Raw genomic sequence first — 13,189 nt, forward strand, 5'->3', positions numbered from 1 at the left:
TGCTTCATAGCTGAAGGATGGTTTTGCTGGATATAGAATTTGTGGTTTACAATTGTTTTCTTGCAGCACTTTAAATATATCACCCCACTTCCTTCTGGCCTCCAAGGTTTCTGGTAAGAATTCAGCTTATAGTCTTCTTGAAGATTAATTGTATCTGCTGAGTCACCTCTCTCTGGGTACTTTTAAGAATTTCTCTTTGTCAAGTTTGATCATGTGTCTCAGTGTGAGTCTCTTTGGTTGATTCTACTTAAAGTCTAGTGAGATTCTCGGATTTGTGGATCTATGCCCTTCATCAAATTTGGGGAGTTTATTCTTCATTATTTCTTAAAATAATCTTCCTGCCCCATATTTCTCCTCCTTCTAAAACTCTCACAATGCATATGATGGTCCACTTGGTAGTCCCATGAGTCACTTAGACTGTGTTCACTTTTCTTCATTATTTTTCTTTTTGCTCCTCAAACTTGATAATCGTCCTAACTTCTACTTTGCTAGTTCTTTCTTCTATCTGCATCAATCTGCTGTTGAACCCCTCTAGTAAATTTTTCATTTCAGTTACTGTATTTTCAGCTCCAAAATCTGTTTGTTTCATTTCTGTAATTTCTATGTCTTTATTGATAGTGTCCTTTTGTTCAGGGACTGTTTGCCTGATTGCCTTTAGTTCTTTGTCCATGTTCTCCCCTTAGGTGTTTGTGCATATTTTAAACAAATAGCTTTGGCTAGTAAGTCCAATATCTGTGCTGCCTCTGGGACAGTTTCTGTCATTCCATTTAGTTCCTTTAAATGAGTCATGTTTTCCTGTTTCTTTGTATGCTTTGTTATTTTTTGTTGTTGTTGATGCTGTTGTTGAAAATCTGGCATTCGATTATTATAATACGGTAACTCTGGAAATCAGATTGTCCCCCTCCCCCAAGATTTGCTGTGTTTTTTTAAAAAAAATTATTGTTTAAGGCTGTAGGAGTTCATTTGAAACTCAGAACTTTCTTTTGCAAAGACTATTCCTTTCCAAGTGTGGTTACTAAGGTTCCTTAACCTTGTGTTCAGCTATTATAAGTATAATCAAGACTGTCTTAAGTGCCAAACGCTGAAATGAACGAACGCTAAAACAACACCCCCGCCCCACCAACGCCAAAAAAAAGAGCATATTACAGCTGCCTCTCTGAGTTCTGTAGACCGGCTCTGTGCAGGGGTGCTCCTTCATCTCTTAGCTAGGCTTATTCTGAATCTAGAGACCAGCCTGGGATGAATCTTAGTATCTTTTCGGGCTTTTCTGATCATGTGTCTTGCCTGACATGAGCATGGCTTTCTACTTTCCTTCATTTATGTGGATGCTTTTGAGAGTCTTAATTTCCTAAGAATCTCACCCAGCTTCTCCTCTGGGCCTTAGAGGGCCTACTGTACACGTCCAGCCAGAATCTCTTCAGGCATCTGTAGGTTTATAGTCACTCTGTAGCTTTTACTAGCAGTGCCCACTGGTTTTACTGCCTGTTTCCCTGGTTATACAAGACAGAGACAAGCACCTTGCATTAGGCCTTCAGGTATCCCCCAGAAAGGATGGAACAGACATACACATTAATTTGCAAATAAGGTCTGCTCTGTTCCCTCTGGTTTGCGAGAAAAGCTGGGGAACAGCTGTTGCCTGTTCAAGACCAAAGCAGCTACTATGCCAGGGAGCAGGTAGGGCAAGGGTGTGTAAAAATGCCACAGGTGTTTCCTACTGGTTTAAAGATGGCTCTTCTTGGCTAGATGTTTGCTCGGTTGCTATAATCTTCGTTTGACTGATTTCAGAGCTTCTACAATGTTGGTTCAGATAGCTACTGGGTGATTTTTTAATTTTTCTGCTGGTGGGCAGGAGCCTGGAACATCCAAAATGGAACACCATTTTGCTGAGATCACTATAGGTTAGCCTTGTCACTATTTTTTTTTTAGTCATTCTTATTCATCTCTCTATCTGATTCCCAACCATAATACCTAAGAACCCAAGAAGTTTCTGGAAAAGTTACTTATTTTAAGTAGGGGGAAAAGACACAGATACTTTCAATACAATATGGCAAATGGCATGAGAGAAATCTACACCAATCCAAACATAGACTGACTTAGTGTCTTTGCTCTTTCAGTGTTTCTTTGATAACGGAGCTCTCATTCTCACTGTAAGTTGGTAAACTGGCATTCTGGGCTTATGTTTTCCCAGGATTTAATTGCTTCAGGTAGAACTAGCAAATGTGTTTTCAATCCAGAACTAGGTGGCTTAATCCAGGGACAGAGGTAACTACTCGATGTGCTTATAATTCCACCTTCAAAACTCTTCTATATGCCAAAGCTATGAACTATCTGGGGCCCTGTTTTTAATACTCTGACTGACTTTTTTTTTTTTTTTGGAGACTGATTTTTTTTTTGGGGGGGTGGGGGAAAGAGTCTCGCTCTGTAACCAAGGCTGGAGTGCAGTGGTGCAATCTTGGCTCACCGCGACTTCCACCTGCCGGGTTCAAGCGATTCTCCTGCCTCAGCCTCCCGAGTAGCTGGGACTGTAGGCGCCTGCCACCACGCCCAGCTAATTTTTTGTATTTTAGTAGAGATGGGGTTTCACTGTGTTGCCCAGGCTGGTCTCGTACTCCTAAGCTCAAGCAATCTGCCCACCTTGGCCTCCCAAAGTGCTAGGATTACAGGTGTGAGCCATCACACCTGGCCTCTTACTGACTTTTAATATGATTTTGCACACTTCAATTTTTCTCAAATGTAACATATTATTTAAAAACTTTTCTTTCACCAATAACTGAAGATAAATAAGTTAAACATTTTAGAAGGGGGACCATTTATTATCATTATTCTACTTGCTATCTAGGGACCAATGATTTTCCAGAGGCCCAGAGAATAGCACGTTTCAAATTTAAAGGCTTTAAATTTGAGACAGTAATTAAGGTTAAAGAAGGTCATAAGGGTGTGGACCTAATCCAATATGACTAGTGTCCTTCTACGGAACAGAGGCTGGGCGCGGTAGCTCACGCCTGTAATCCCAGCACTTTGGGATGCTGAGGTGGGCGGATAACAATGTCAGGAGATTGAGACCATCCTGGCTAATATGGTGAACCCCCATTTCTACTAAAAATAAAAAAAATTAGCCAGGCGTGGTGGCGGGCGCCTATAGTACCAGCTACTTGGGAGGCTGAGGCAGGAGAATGCCATGAACCAGGGAGGTGGAGCTTGCAGTGAGCCGAGATCAAGCCACTACACTCCAACCTGGGTGACAGAGTGATACTCTGTCTCAAAAAACAAACAAACAAACAAACAAACAAACTTGAAGAGATACCAGGGATGTGCTTGCACAGGGGAAAGATGATATGAGGACACAGCAAGAAGGGAGTCATCTACTGGCCAAGGAGAAGTCTCAGGAGAAACCAACCCCGCCAGCACCTTGATTTTGGACTTCCCAGCCTGCAGTACTATGATAAAATACATTTCTGCTGTTTAAGCCACCTGTTTATGGTATTTTGTTATACAATTCCTAGTAAACTAATACAGAGGGGAATGGAAATGAATACAGAGCAAGATAAATATACAAAAATGTAAGAATAGTATTTTCTAATGTATTAGTCCATTTTCACACTATAAAGAACTACCAGAGACTGGGTAATTTATAAAGAAAAAAGGTTTAATTGACTCACAGTTCCACATGGCTGAGGCCGCCTCAGGAAACTTACAATCATGGTGGAAGGCATAGGGGAAGCAGGCACCTTCTTCACAAAGCAGCAGGGGAGGGGAGGAGAGAGACAGAGCACACATGCACACCAGTGAGCGAGCAAGGGGGCAACTGCCACACACTTTTAAACCATCAGATCTCATGAAAACTCACAATCACGAGAACAGCACGGGGGGAAGCCAACTCCATAATCCAATCACCTCCGCCAGGGCCCCTTCCTTGACACGTGGAGATTACAATTTGAGATGAGATTTGGGTGGGACACACCACCAAACCATATCATCTGACTTTATACCAAATACAGAAATTCTAAGTCTTTGAGTACCAAAATATGCTTGAATTCACAGCTGACAAAGGCTGTTAAGTATTTTGTTCAATGACATTTAATCCCATCTCAGGGAGAGATGAGTTCTGATGCTGCAGACTCTGGGGTCCACTCCCAGGAGGCCTGTCTCTGCAGGTGAGCAGAAATAACAAAGGATTTCTAAAACCACATGGAATGGCATCCCCAGCTATATTAAGGAGAAGACTAGACCTCAGGCTGTTGTGCTCTCAAGTGATAATAACAATACATCAGCTCAGTTTCAGGCCAAGGCTAAAGCCCAAGAGGAAAAGCTTTTCTTTTTCCTTTCTTTTCCTTTTTGTTTTTAAACTGTAAGTGACACCCAAAAGACTGATTTTACTTTTACAAACAAAAAAACCACTGTTTGACTCATTGTGGGAGTCAATATGTGCTTTCTTAAAGGCACTTGGTTCCCAACAAGAAAGGCGTATCTGTTCGGACTCCAGTGCAGAGAGGAGAAAAGAGTCCCAAGAGTGCACAGGTGATGATGGAGAGGCCCCCTGATACTGACCAGCCTCACTCACTCTCTTCTGTGCCTTTCTTAATGTGATTCTAGGAGCAGCCGTTGTCTGCTACCATTCTCTGTTGTGCCTACTTGTTAGAAATATATTAAAATAATTTTGTATTTATTTTCAAAGGCATCAAGGTTTATTTTGTTTTGAGATGGAGTCTCACTCTGTCGCTCAGACTGGAGTGCAGTGGCATAATCTCAGCTCACTGCAGCCTCCACCTCCAGGGCTCAAGTGACCATCCTGCCTGAGCCTCCCGAGTAGCTGGGGCTGCAGACGTGTGCCACCATGTCCGGCTAATTTCTTGTATTTTTAGTAGAAATGCGGTTTCACCATGTTGGCCAGGCTGGTCTCAAACTCTTGACCTCATATGATCCACCTGCCTTGGCCTCCCAAAGTGCTGGGATACAGGCGTGAGCCACCATGCCCGGCCGAAAGGCATCAAGTTTTAAAATGACTCACTACAATGGCATTAGTTCTCATTCTTGAAACCAGGGCCATCAGACATCACAGTTCCAGAGGTAGGGAAGGAAGTGAAAATGATGCAGATTAATTCCTTAGGGTCACTCTTCAAAACAGTCAGAGCAAGTGGTATCATTTCCAATTTACAAATGATGATGTGGCCAAGTGGCTTGCCTACAGTCCATAGCTAAGTGATGGAGCCAGCACTTCAAACTGTGCTCTTAAACGCCATGTCTAACACTCTTTCTATCACATTCTGATGCCTACAGTTCTTCTTCCTATGACTCCATGAAAGAGATTAACTACACACTTTGGTGTTTTGTTTTGATTGTGTGCATGCTTGACCAGAAATGTGGCAAGAGATAATAAAGTTTGAGAATTCCTTCTCTATAATCTAGCCACTTATTTCTCAAATGCTAAGTGACACTAAGATGGTCCAAAGGCAAAGCTATCCTACAATGCATCAGTGCCAGTTTATCTGTCACAATGATAAACAGAGAGGGAGAAGTTACTGATACCCTCAAGGCCAGAACTAGGTGTTGAACAGCTAATAATCAGTGGGATTCGGAGAGGAGACAAAATTAGGATTCAGAGTTTAAACGGAAGACAGTTTTACTTCCAGATTCATGCCCCTTGCCATGCACAGTGGTATCTAGCACAGTTTTCTACATAGGAAGACCTGAGCAAGAAACTGACTTTGCTATCCTAGCTCTGTCATAGACTTCCTGAATCATCTCCATCTCAGAGTCCTCAGACCTACACAGCAAAATCCTTCCCATATCTGTGTGCTCATGTTTGAACCACACTAATAGAGGCTCAGGCAACACGCACTTCTTTATAAAAAGTAACCCAGTTCTGAAGCCTGCCTTGAAGCGTGTAGAAACGTGGGTTGCCCTGAGATAAACAGCACAGGCACTTACCAGTCAGGAGATTTTCCTCTCAGCTCTCAGCAACAGATGACAAAGTCATGCATACAAACAAATCTGCAAGGCACTGCAGCATGGGCCAGACAGAGGACGACAAAGAGAGATGGCAGGGATGGGGCGCACTGTGGCTGTGGCCATCCATCTGCATATGAGTCACTACCTCTGAACAACAGCCTTTTCCTCATTTGTTTAGAGAGCCTCAGCAAAGCAAACGCAGGGTAGAGAGCCAGAGGACCTTGGGATCAATTTCTAAGTTTCACTGTCATCTGGTTAAGTAGGCTCAAGTATTACTAGCATTTCCACCTTTATGGACAGCTGTCCACAAGGAAAATATATGCTTTTCCTGGGAAGACAAGGGTGGGACAGGGAAGGGATGTCATAGGAAAACCTACCAGCTATACAGAGTACAAATTTTCACATATGAGGAGCCATCCAATCAGCAGTGTGCAGAGAGAGAAGGACCTTTCATTTCACAGAGCATGATTTTGACACAGAGCAAGTGTGAAGGTGCGCTGCTTCCTGTTGATCAGTTGACTATTCTGCTGAAGAAGAAAATGAACCCATTGGGGTGCTTTTCTGAACAGGCCTGTCAACCGGCTTGTAGGACTGATGTCTAACGTAGAGAAAAGAACAAAGCAGACACCATGCTTTCTCCTACCAACATTTTGATAGTCAGCAAAGCAGGAGGGAGCCACCCACAGTGCTGCTGGGACTTGAACGAGCTGTACACTCTCCTGAGTATTGTCGGGGCTCACATTCTACGCTGGGGCTCACAGCACCTTCTCAACACCGATTCAGCTTCCCAGCAGCCATCAACGGAAGGATGACTACACTCATGTCCCAGACAGGGGATCGGATGCTAGCGAGGTCAGTGGCTGCAAGTACAAAGTAAAAACCAGAAGCTGGGAGTTTTGCCTCTTACCTACTTCTTGCTTTATTTTATGATCTTGTAAGAAGAAATACAGTACTAAAAAATCTATCCAGAACTAAAAAAGCAAGCAACAAACAAAGCGTGAAGAGGATCTGTAGGAAAAGGAAAACATGAAACGGACCCTGAAGCCTAAAACGAGATCCCATTGTTTGAGGAAACCCCATCTGGGATGAGTTTGCAAGGGAAGTGACCTAAAAAAAGCCTCTGACATGATGTGCAGCTGGCACCGTCATCTTCAACACAGCCGTGTCTTCCTTCCCGGGAAGATGTGGAACTGAGCTGAGAGAAGAGGGGGCGGGAGCTGTTTTCCGCTGCGCGCGCAGAGGTGGTGACGGCGGCGCGATCGGCCGGGCTGTAACCGTTGCCCGCAGGGGAGCGGCTGGAGGGGCAACGGGCCGGGCCCCCGCGAGGCGACGCCACAGGGCAGCGGGGGCAACAGGGGCAGCAAGACAGACTCGTGGAGACGCGGCACCGCCACCGGGCTGGGTGTGGCTCGCCAGCGGATTTCGTTGGAATATACGTTGCACATTTACGGCGAGGTCACTGAGTGTGAGAGGCAGACTTCTCGCTCAGGCTCACCGCACAGACGTCTATGCGCTGACGAGCTTAGAGGTTACTGATGTGCCATAATTAACGTTGCCTTGAAGACTCCTGGACACAGAGACTGGCCTCAGAAATAGTTGGCTTTTTTTTTGTTTGTTTTTTAATTGCAAGCATATTTCTTTTAATGACTCCAGTAAAACTGAGCATCAAGTAAACAAGTGGAAAGCGATCTACACTTTTAACTTGTCTCACTAGTGCCTAAATGTAGTAAAGGCTGCTTCAGTTTGTATGTAGTTGGATTTTTTTGGAGTCTGAAGGTATCCATCTGCAGAAATTGAGGCCCAAGTTGAATCTGGATTCAAGTGGATTCTAAATACTTTGCTTATCTTGAAGACAGAAGCTTCATAAGGAATAAACAAGTTGAATAGAGAAAACACTGATTGATAATAGGCATTTTAGTGGTCTTTTCAAAGTTTTCTGCTGTGAAACATTTCAAGATTTATTGATTTTTTTTTTCACTTTCCCCATCACACTCACACGCATGCTCACATTTTTTATCTGCCATAATGAACCATCCAGCCCCTGTCGAGATCTCCTGTGAGAACATGCGTTTTCTTGTAACTCACAACCCCCCAACCAATGCTACTCTCAACAAGTTCCCAGAGGAACTTAAGAAGTATGGAGTGACGACTTTGGTTCGAGTTTGTGATGCTACATATGATAAAGCGCCAGTTGAAAAAGAAGGAATCCATGTTCTTGATTGGCCATTTGATGATGGAGCTCCACCCCCTCATCAGTAGCAGATGATTGGTTAAACCTGTTATAAACCAAATTTCATGAAGAGCCAGGCTGCTGTGTTGCAGTGCCTTCTGCTGTGGGATTGGGAAGGGCATCTGTGCTGGTTGCACTTGCTTTGATTGAATGTGGAATGAAGTACGAAGACGCAGTTCAGTTTATAAGACAAAAGGGGAGCACTCAATTCCAAACAGCTGCTTTACTTGGGAGAAATACTGACCTAAGATGCGATTACGCTTCAGAGATACCAATGGGCATTGCTGTGTTCAATAGAAAGAAACGTACATGAAGGCTGACTTGATTGTGGCATTTAGAGGGAACTCTTGGTACCTGGAAATGTGAATCTGGAATCTTACCTGTGTCATCAAAGTAGTGATGGATTCAGTACTCCTCAACCACTCTCCTCATGATTGGAACAAAAGCAAACAAAAAAGAAATCTCTATAAAATGAATAAAATGTTTAAGAAAAGAGAAAGAGAAAAGGAATTCAGTGAAGGATGATTTTGCTCCTAGTCTTGGAGTTTGAATTTCTGCCAGGATTGAATTATTTTGAAATCTCCTGTCTTTTTAAACTTTTTCAAAATAGGTCTCTAAGGAAAACCAGCAGAACATTAGCCTGTGCAGAACCATCTGTTTGGGGAGCACACTCTTCATTATGCTTGGCACATAGATCTCCCTGTGGTGGGATTTTTTTCCCTTTTTTGGGAGGGAGGGGTGGTGGTATATTTTTCCCCTCTTTTTCCCTTCCTCTTCTACATCTCCCTTTTTCCCCCGATCCAAGTTGTAGATGGAATAGAAGCCCTTGCTGCTGTAGACGTGCGTGCAGTCTGGCAGCCTTAAGCCCACCTGGGCACTTTTAAATAAATTTTTAAAAACACCAAAAAAAAAAAAAAAAAAGCAGTGACATAGATGTATTACATGATCCAGGTGGTTTTTAGTCTTTACTGATGAAAGGGTGTTCAGGTTAGCTTCTTTCCCTCAAAACCCTATCTAATACTAGGCAAAGTAGCCAAGAGCCTTTTGTTTTGTTTTTATTTTGATACATTAGTGGGGAAATGGCATTTTAAGAGGAGTCTCTTCTCAAAGAAGTTAGCTGGGAGTTGAATTCTTCTCTTCCCTAACCAGTGAAAGCTAAGTGGATATCCCAGAAACTTGTCTTCTAAAAGGGAGGACTCCAGGCCATCAATAAAGATGTCCAGGCAGTGGGCGTACTTTCTACACCCTGTAGAATTGTGGGCTGCAGCGTTACTCTGATTTTCTGTCTAGTATCAGAGAATGCTGGTAGCTTAAAATTTTTATTTTAGGATCTGTACTGTGAATTTTCAGAAACGGTCAAAGGAGCAGCAGCAAATTCACATATTTTCGACTTGAGAAATGCTTGTGGTATGTTTTCCAAACTGTCCCGTATATGTAAAGTTCAGTTTAACCACTGATTGCCGTGTTATTACTAGGTTCTTTTGAGGTTAAAAAAAAAAAAATCCCTGGTTTAAAACCAACAATGATGTCTCGTGAGTATGTGTCCACAGGCCGTAACAGGGTAGAGGAGAGACATCGGACAACCCAATGAGTAGCGAAGGGACTGTGTTGCTTGTAAAGCAGTATAGTAGCATTTTTGCAGATTCTTTGCTGGGTTTAGTGTACTGATCTAGAAAAGCTGTTTTTCTGCTCCTTTGTGGAAGGCAGTTACAATCAGGCTGCATGGACAAAGCAGGCAGAGGGGCACCATCAGGGGCTCTTGCACTATTTTTACCTCTAAATACTACATTCTCAGTAGTGCCCTGCTTCTAAGGCTTTGAATACAGGCTTGAAGTCATCTTATCCTGCTGGAATTTGCTGTGCAAAGCCACAAGCCTCCCATTTTGTTAGCGTCAGCTAGGCCAGTAGGAACAGACCAGGACCTTGTTTCACACTGATGATACCTCAAACGTTGGCCGGCTATGTGAACTGCCTGTTTCCTATTGCTGGAGTTTCAATTTTTAACTAAATGCAAATCTGCAGATTCTCGCTTCTCCCATCCCAGAAAACAAAACCAAATAATGCTTTTTGAAATTGTTTCTAGGACTTTAAAGTAAAAAATAATGGTATATCCAAAATTCTTTATTTCAGAACATAACAATAGATTCCATTAATATAGACTCAAGATCAAAATAGCATACGTGCTAAGCTAAGATAGACAGTGTTGACTCCAAGGGTTTTGATCAATACCGTAACAAACCTTTTCCCTTTGACATACTCTGAATTTTGTTGTTTGAGGGGAGGGGGTGTGCATGCGCGCGCGCATGCACACACACGCAGTGTCCATCAGTATCAGTGCCTGCCCGAGTTAGGAAAATTACATCCCTGGTTCTGTATTGAGGAGAAGGATGTATAAAGCAACATGAAACATTAGCCCTCATTTTGTTTTAAATTAAAGACTAATGTTAACTGTTCTCAAAACTGGATTTTTTTCCTTAAAATTAAAGCAATTATTTTCTTTTGGATTTAATGAAGTACTGCTAGCTGAAACCAGTCTGACATAGAGAGATGTCAGATTTGAAAGGTATGCAACCTGATTTAAAACCAAACCCTGAACCCTTTTAAAGAACAATAAAACATATTTTACACGCTCAAAAAAAAAAAAAAAAAGGAGGGAGCTGGCAGATGGGAGTGATAAGGCAGGAGAGGAAATACTGACTCGCTTCTGTTCACAATGGCCTTCCTAGCTCACACGGCTCCTCAGATTCTTCTCTGGAACTACTGTGTTCTGTTTCCCCTTCCCTTTCCTAATTTGGAACAATTTTAGCAGCTGTGGACAACAACTGCAGTTTCTTATTTCAGTTTTGAGAGACCTTCCGGAAACTCTGCCAGAGTCTGGGGATCTGATGCCAGACAAGTTATATGACAATCACTTCACTTGTTTAAAATACCATTTCCCAACCCACTTCCTCATGCCCTGGAGCACAGCCCCCCAATTCTAACTCAACAGGCTGGGAAAGGTCTGGATCTGCACTTTCCCCAGCCTCCAGAGTGACGCTATATGCACCGTCCCATTTGGGATGCCCTACGAAGGCACTCATTCTGTGGGGGCCAGACCCAGCATCTGGGGTTGGTGCACAGAAACACAGCTCTATTGTTAAGCATGAGGATGATGCCTGCTTTCCTTTACTATTCTGAAGAGTTGCTGGCTATAAAATGCTTCTACAGCTTCAGGCAAAAAGAATAACATAAAATATTATTAAAACAATACATTTAAGCCATAACAGATGTTGAGGTAATGTTAGTCTTAGCCCACAAATTTCCTAATTCCATAGAGGCTGGCTCATTTTGATGGGTTTTTCTAAGGGTTTTCACACACTGGTGTGAGCATCCTGAAGCAGAGTGAGGGCCCATGAAAAACTGAACTCCCAGATTCGTCAAGGTCTGAACATGCAAACTCCCTGTCCTCTTCCCTTGTGGGAGCAAAACTCATCAGAATAGCAGAGCAGGCCTGTTGACTCGTGAACAGAATGCTGGGGCAATGGCAGACAGGAGGCTTCCAACATTAACAATGGCTACTAACATATAACTGCAGAGATGCTGAGAGAGAAAAATCAATGGTTGTCTTAGCTTTCCACGAAAAATTAAATTAATTTGGGTTTACACTCATTACAGTAAAGCCAAGAAGGAAAAAAATCCTTTTAGAAAATGTTCCCACTCTGAATCGGATGTGTCGCTCACTAAGAACTAGTTTATGCATGTCTGGCTCTCTGAAGAGTTATATTTAGCTTGCTAGCATTCTGTCCAGTTTGTCTCTTGCTCAGAAGACATTTTTCCCTGACCAGGACTCACGTCAGCATGCCGTACTGCGAGGCTGCACTAGCCACTGAGGCTCAGGCCTACACAAACAACGGCAGCCAGCGAGGCTTTCTGGTGGAGAAAGGCTACATGTTTACCCTTCACAACAGACCACTGCTGTACAACTGCTTAGCAGAGTCTACCCTAGAGAATAATATATCCCATAAAATTGCATCTTTGCAACAATGTCTTAGTTCCTTAATCAATTTTTTAAGGAATTTAAGAGAAAGTAGGGGGTGGGGAGTGGATAAAGAACACATATCAGCATTTTACAGACCCACTCACCCATACACACAGCAAAGAATACATAGTAAATCGATCAAATATGGGTTCTGACAAGAGCACAGCCAGCTGAAGTCCCGGTTATATTCTGTGAGCTGGTCTAACTAAATGGTTATATACAAAACAGACCATTGAAAATAAAAGTATAGGCCGGGCGCGGTGGCTCAAGCCTGTAATCCCAGCACTTTGGGAGGCCGAGACGGGCGGATCACGAGGTCGGGAGATCGAGACCATCCTGGCTAACACGGTGAAACCCCATCTCTACTAAAAAATACAAAAAACTAGCCGGGCGAGGTGGCAGGCGCCTGTAGTCCCAGCTACTCGGGAGGCTGAGGCAGGAGAATGGCGTGAACCCGGGAGGCGGAGCTTGCAGTGAGCTGAGATCTGGCCACTGCACTCCAGCCTGGGCGACAGAGCGAGACTCCGTCTCAAAAAAAAAAAAAAAAAAAAGAAAAAGAAAATAAAAGTATAAAAAGACCCAACCACGTATCACAGAATTCCAAATAAACCTGGCTGTAATGGTTAATTTTATGTGTCAACTTGGAGGGTTTTTTAGATGAGATTAACATTTAAATTTGTGAACTTTCGGTAAAGCAGACTGCCCTCCATAATGAGGGCAGGCCTCACCTGATCAGTTAAATAGAACACAAAGACTGGCCTCCTCTCCAAGAGGAAACTTCTCCAGCAGACTGCCCCTGCAGATTTCATTTGCATCATCGACTCTCCTGGGTCTCCAGCCGGCTAGCCCATACTGCAGATTTTAAACTCACCAGCTTTCTTAATCATGTGAGTCAATTCCTTATAATAAATCTCTATCTCTCTATCTCCTAATAGTTCTGTTTCTCTGGAGAACCCTAAATACTAATACTCCAGCAATGGCACTTCTTAAAA

At 43.1% G+C, this 13,189-nt stretch overlaps 1 protein-coding gene and 1 pseudogene across 1 annotated transcript in view; one reads left to right on the forward strand and one right to left on the reverse strand.

Annotated features, from left to right (window-relative positions):
* JAM3 (junctional adhesion molecule 3) overlaps positions 1–13,189 on the reverse strand; it is a 72,633-nt gene that overhangs the window by 18,555 nt on the left and 40,889 nt on the right.
* On the forward strand, positions 7,452–8,701 carry LOC103878045 (annotated as a pseudogene).

Source organism: Papio anubis, chromosome 12 (assembly GCF_008728515.1).
Source record: "Papio anubis isolate 15944 chromosome 12, Panubis1.0, whole genome shotgun sequence".
Taxonomy (NCBI): Eukaryota; Metazoa; Chordata; class Mammalia; order Primates; family Cercopithecidae; genus Papio; species Papio anubis.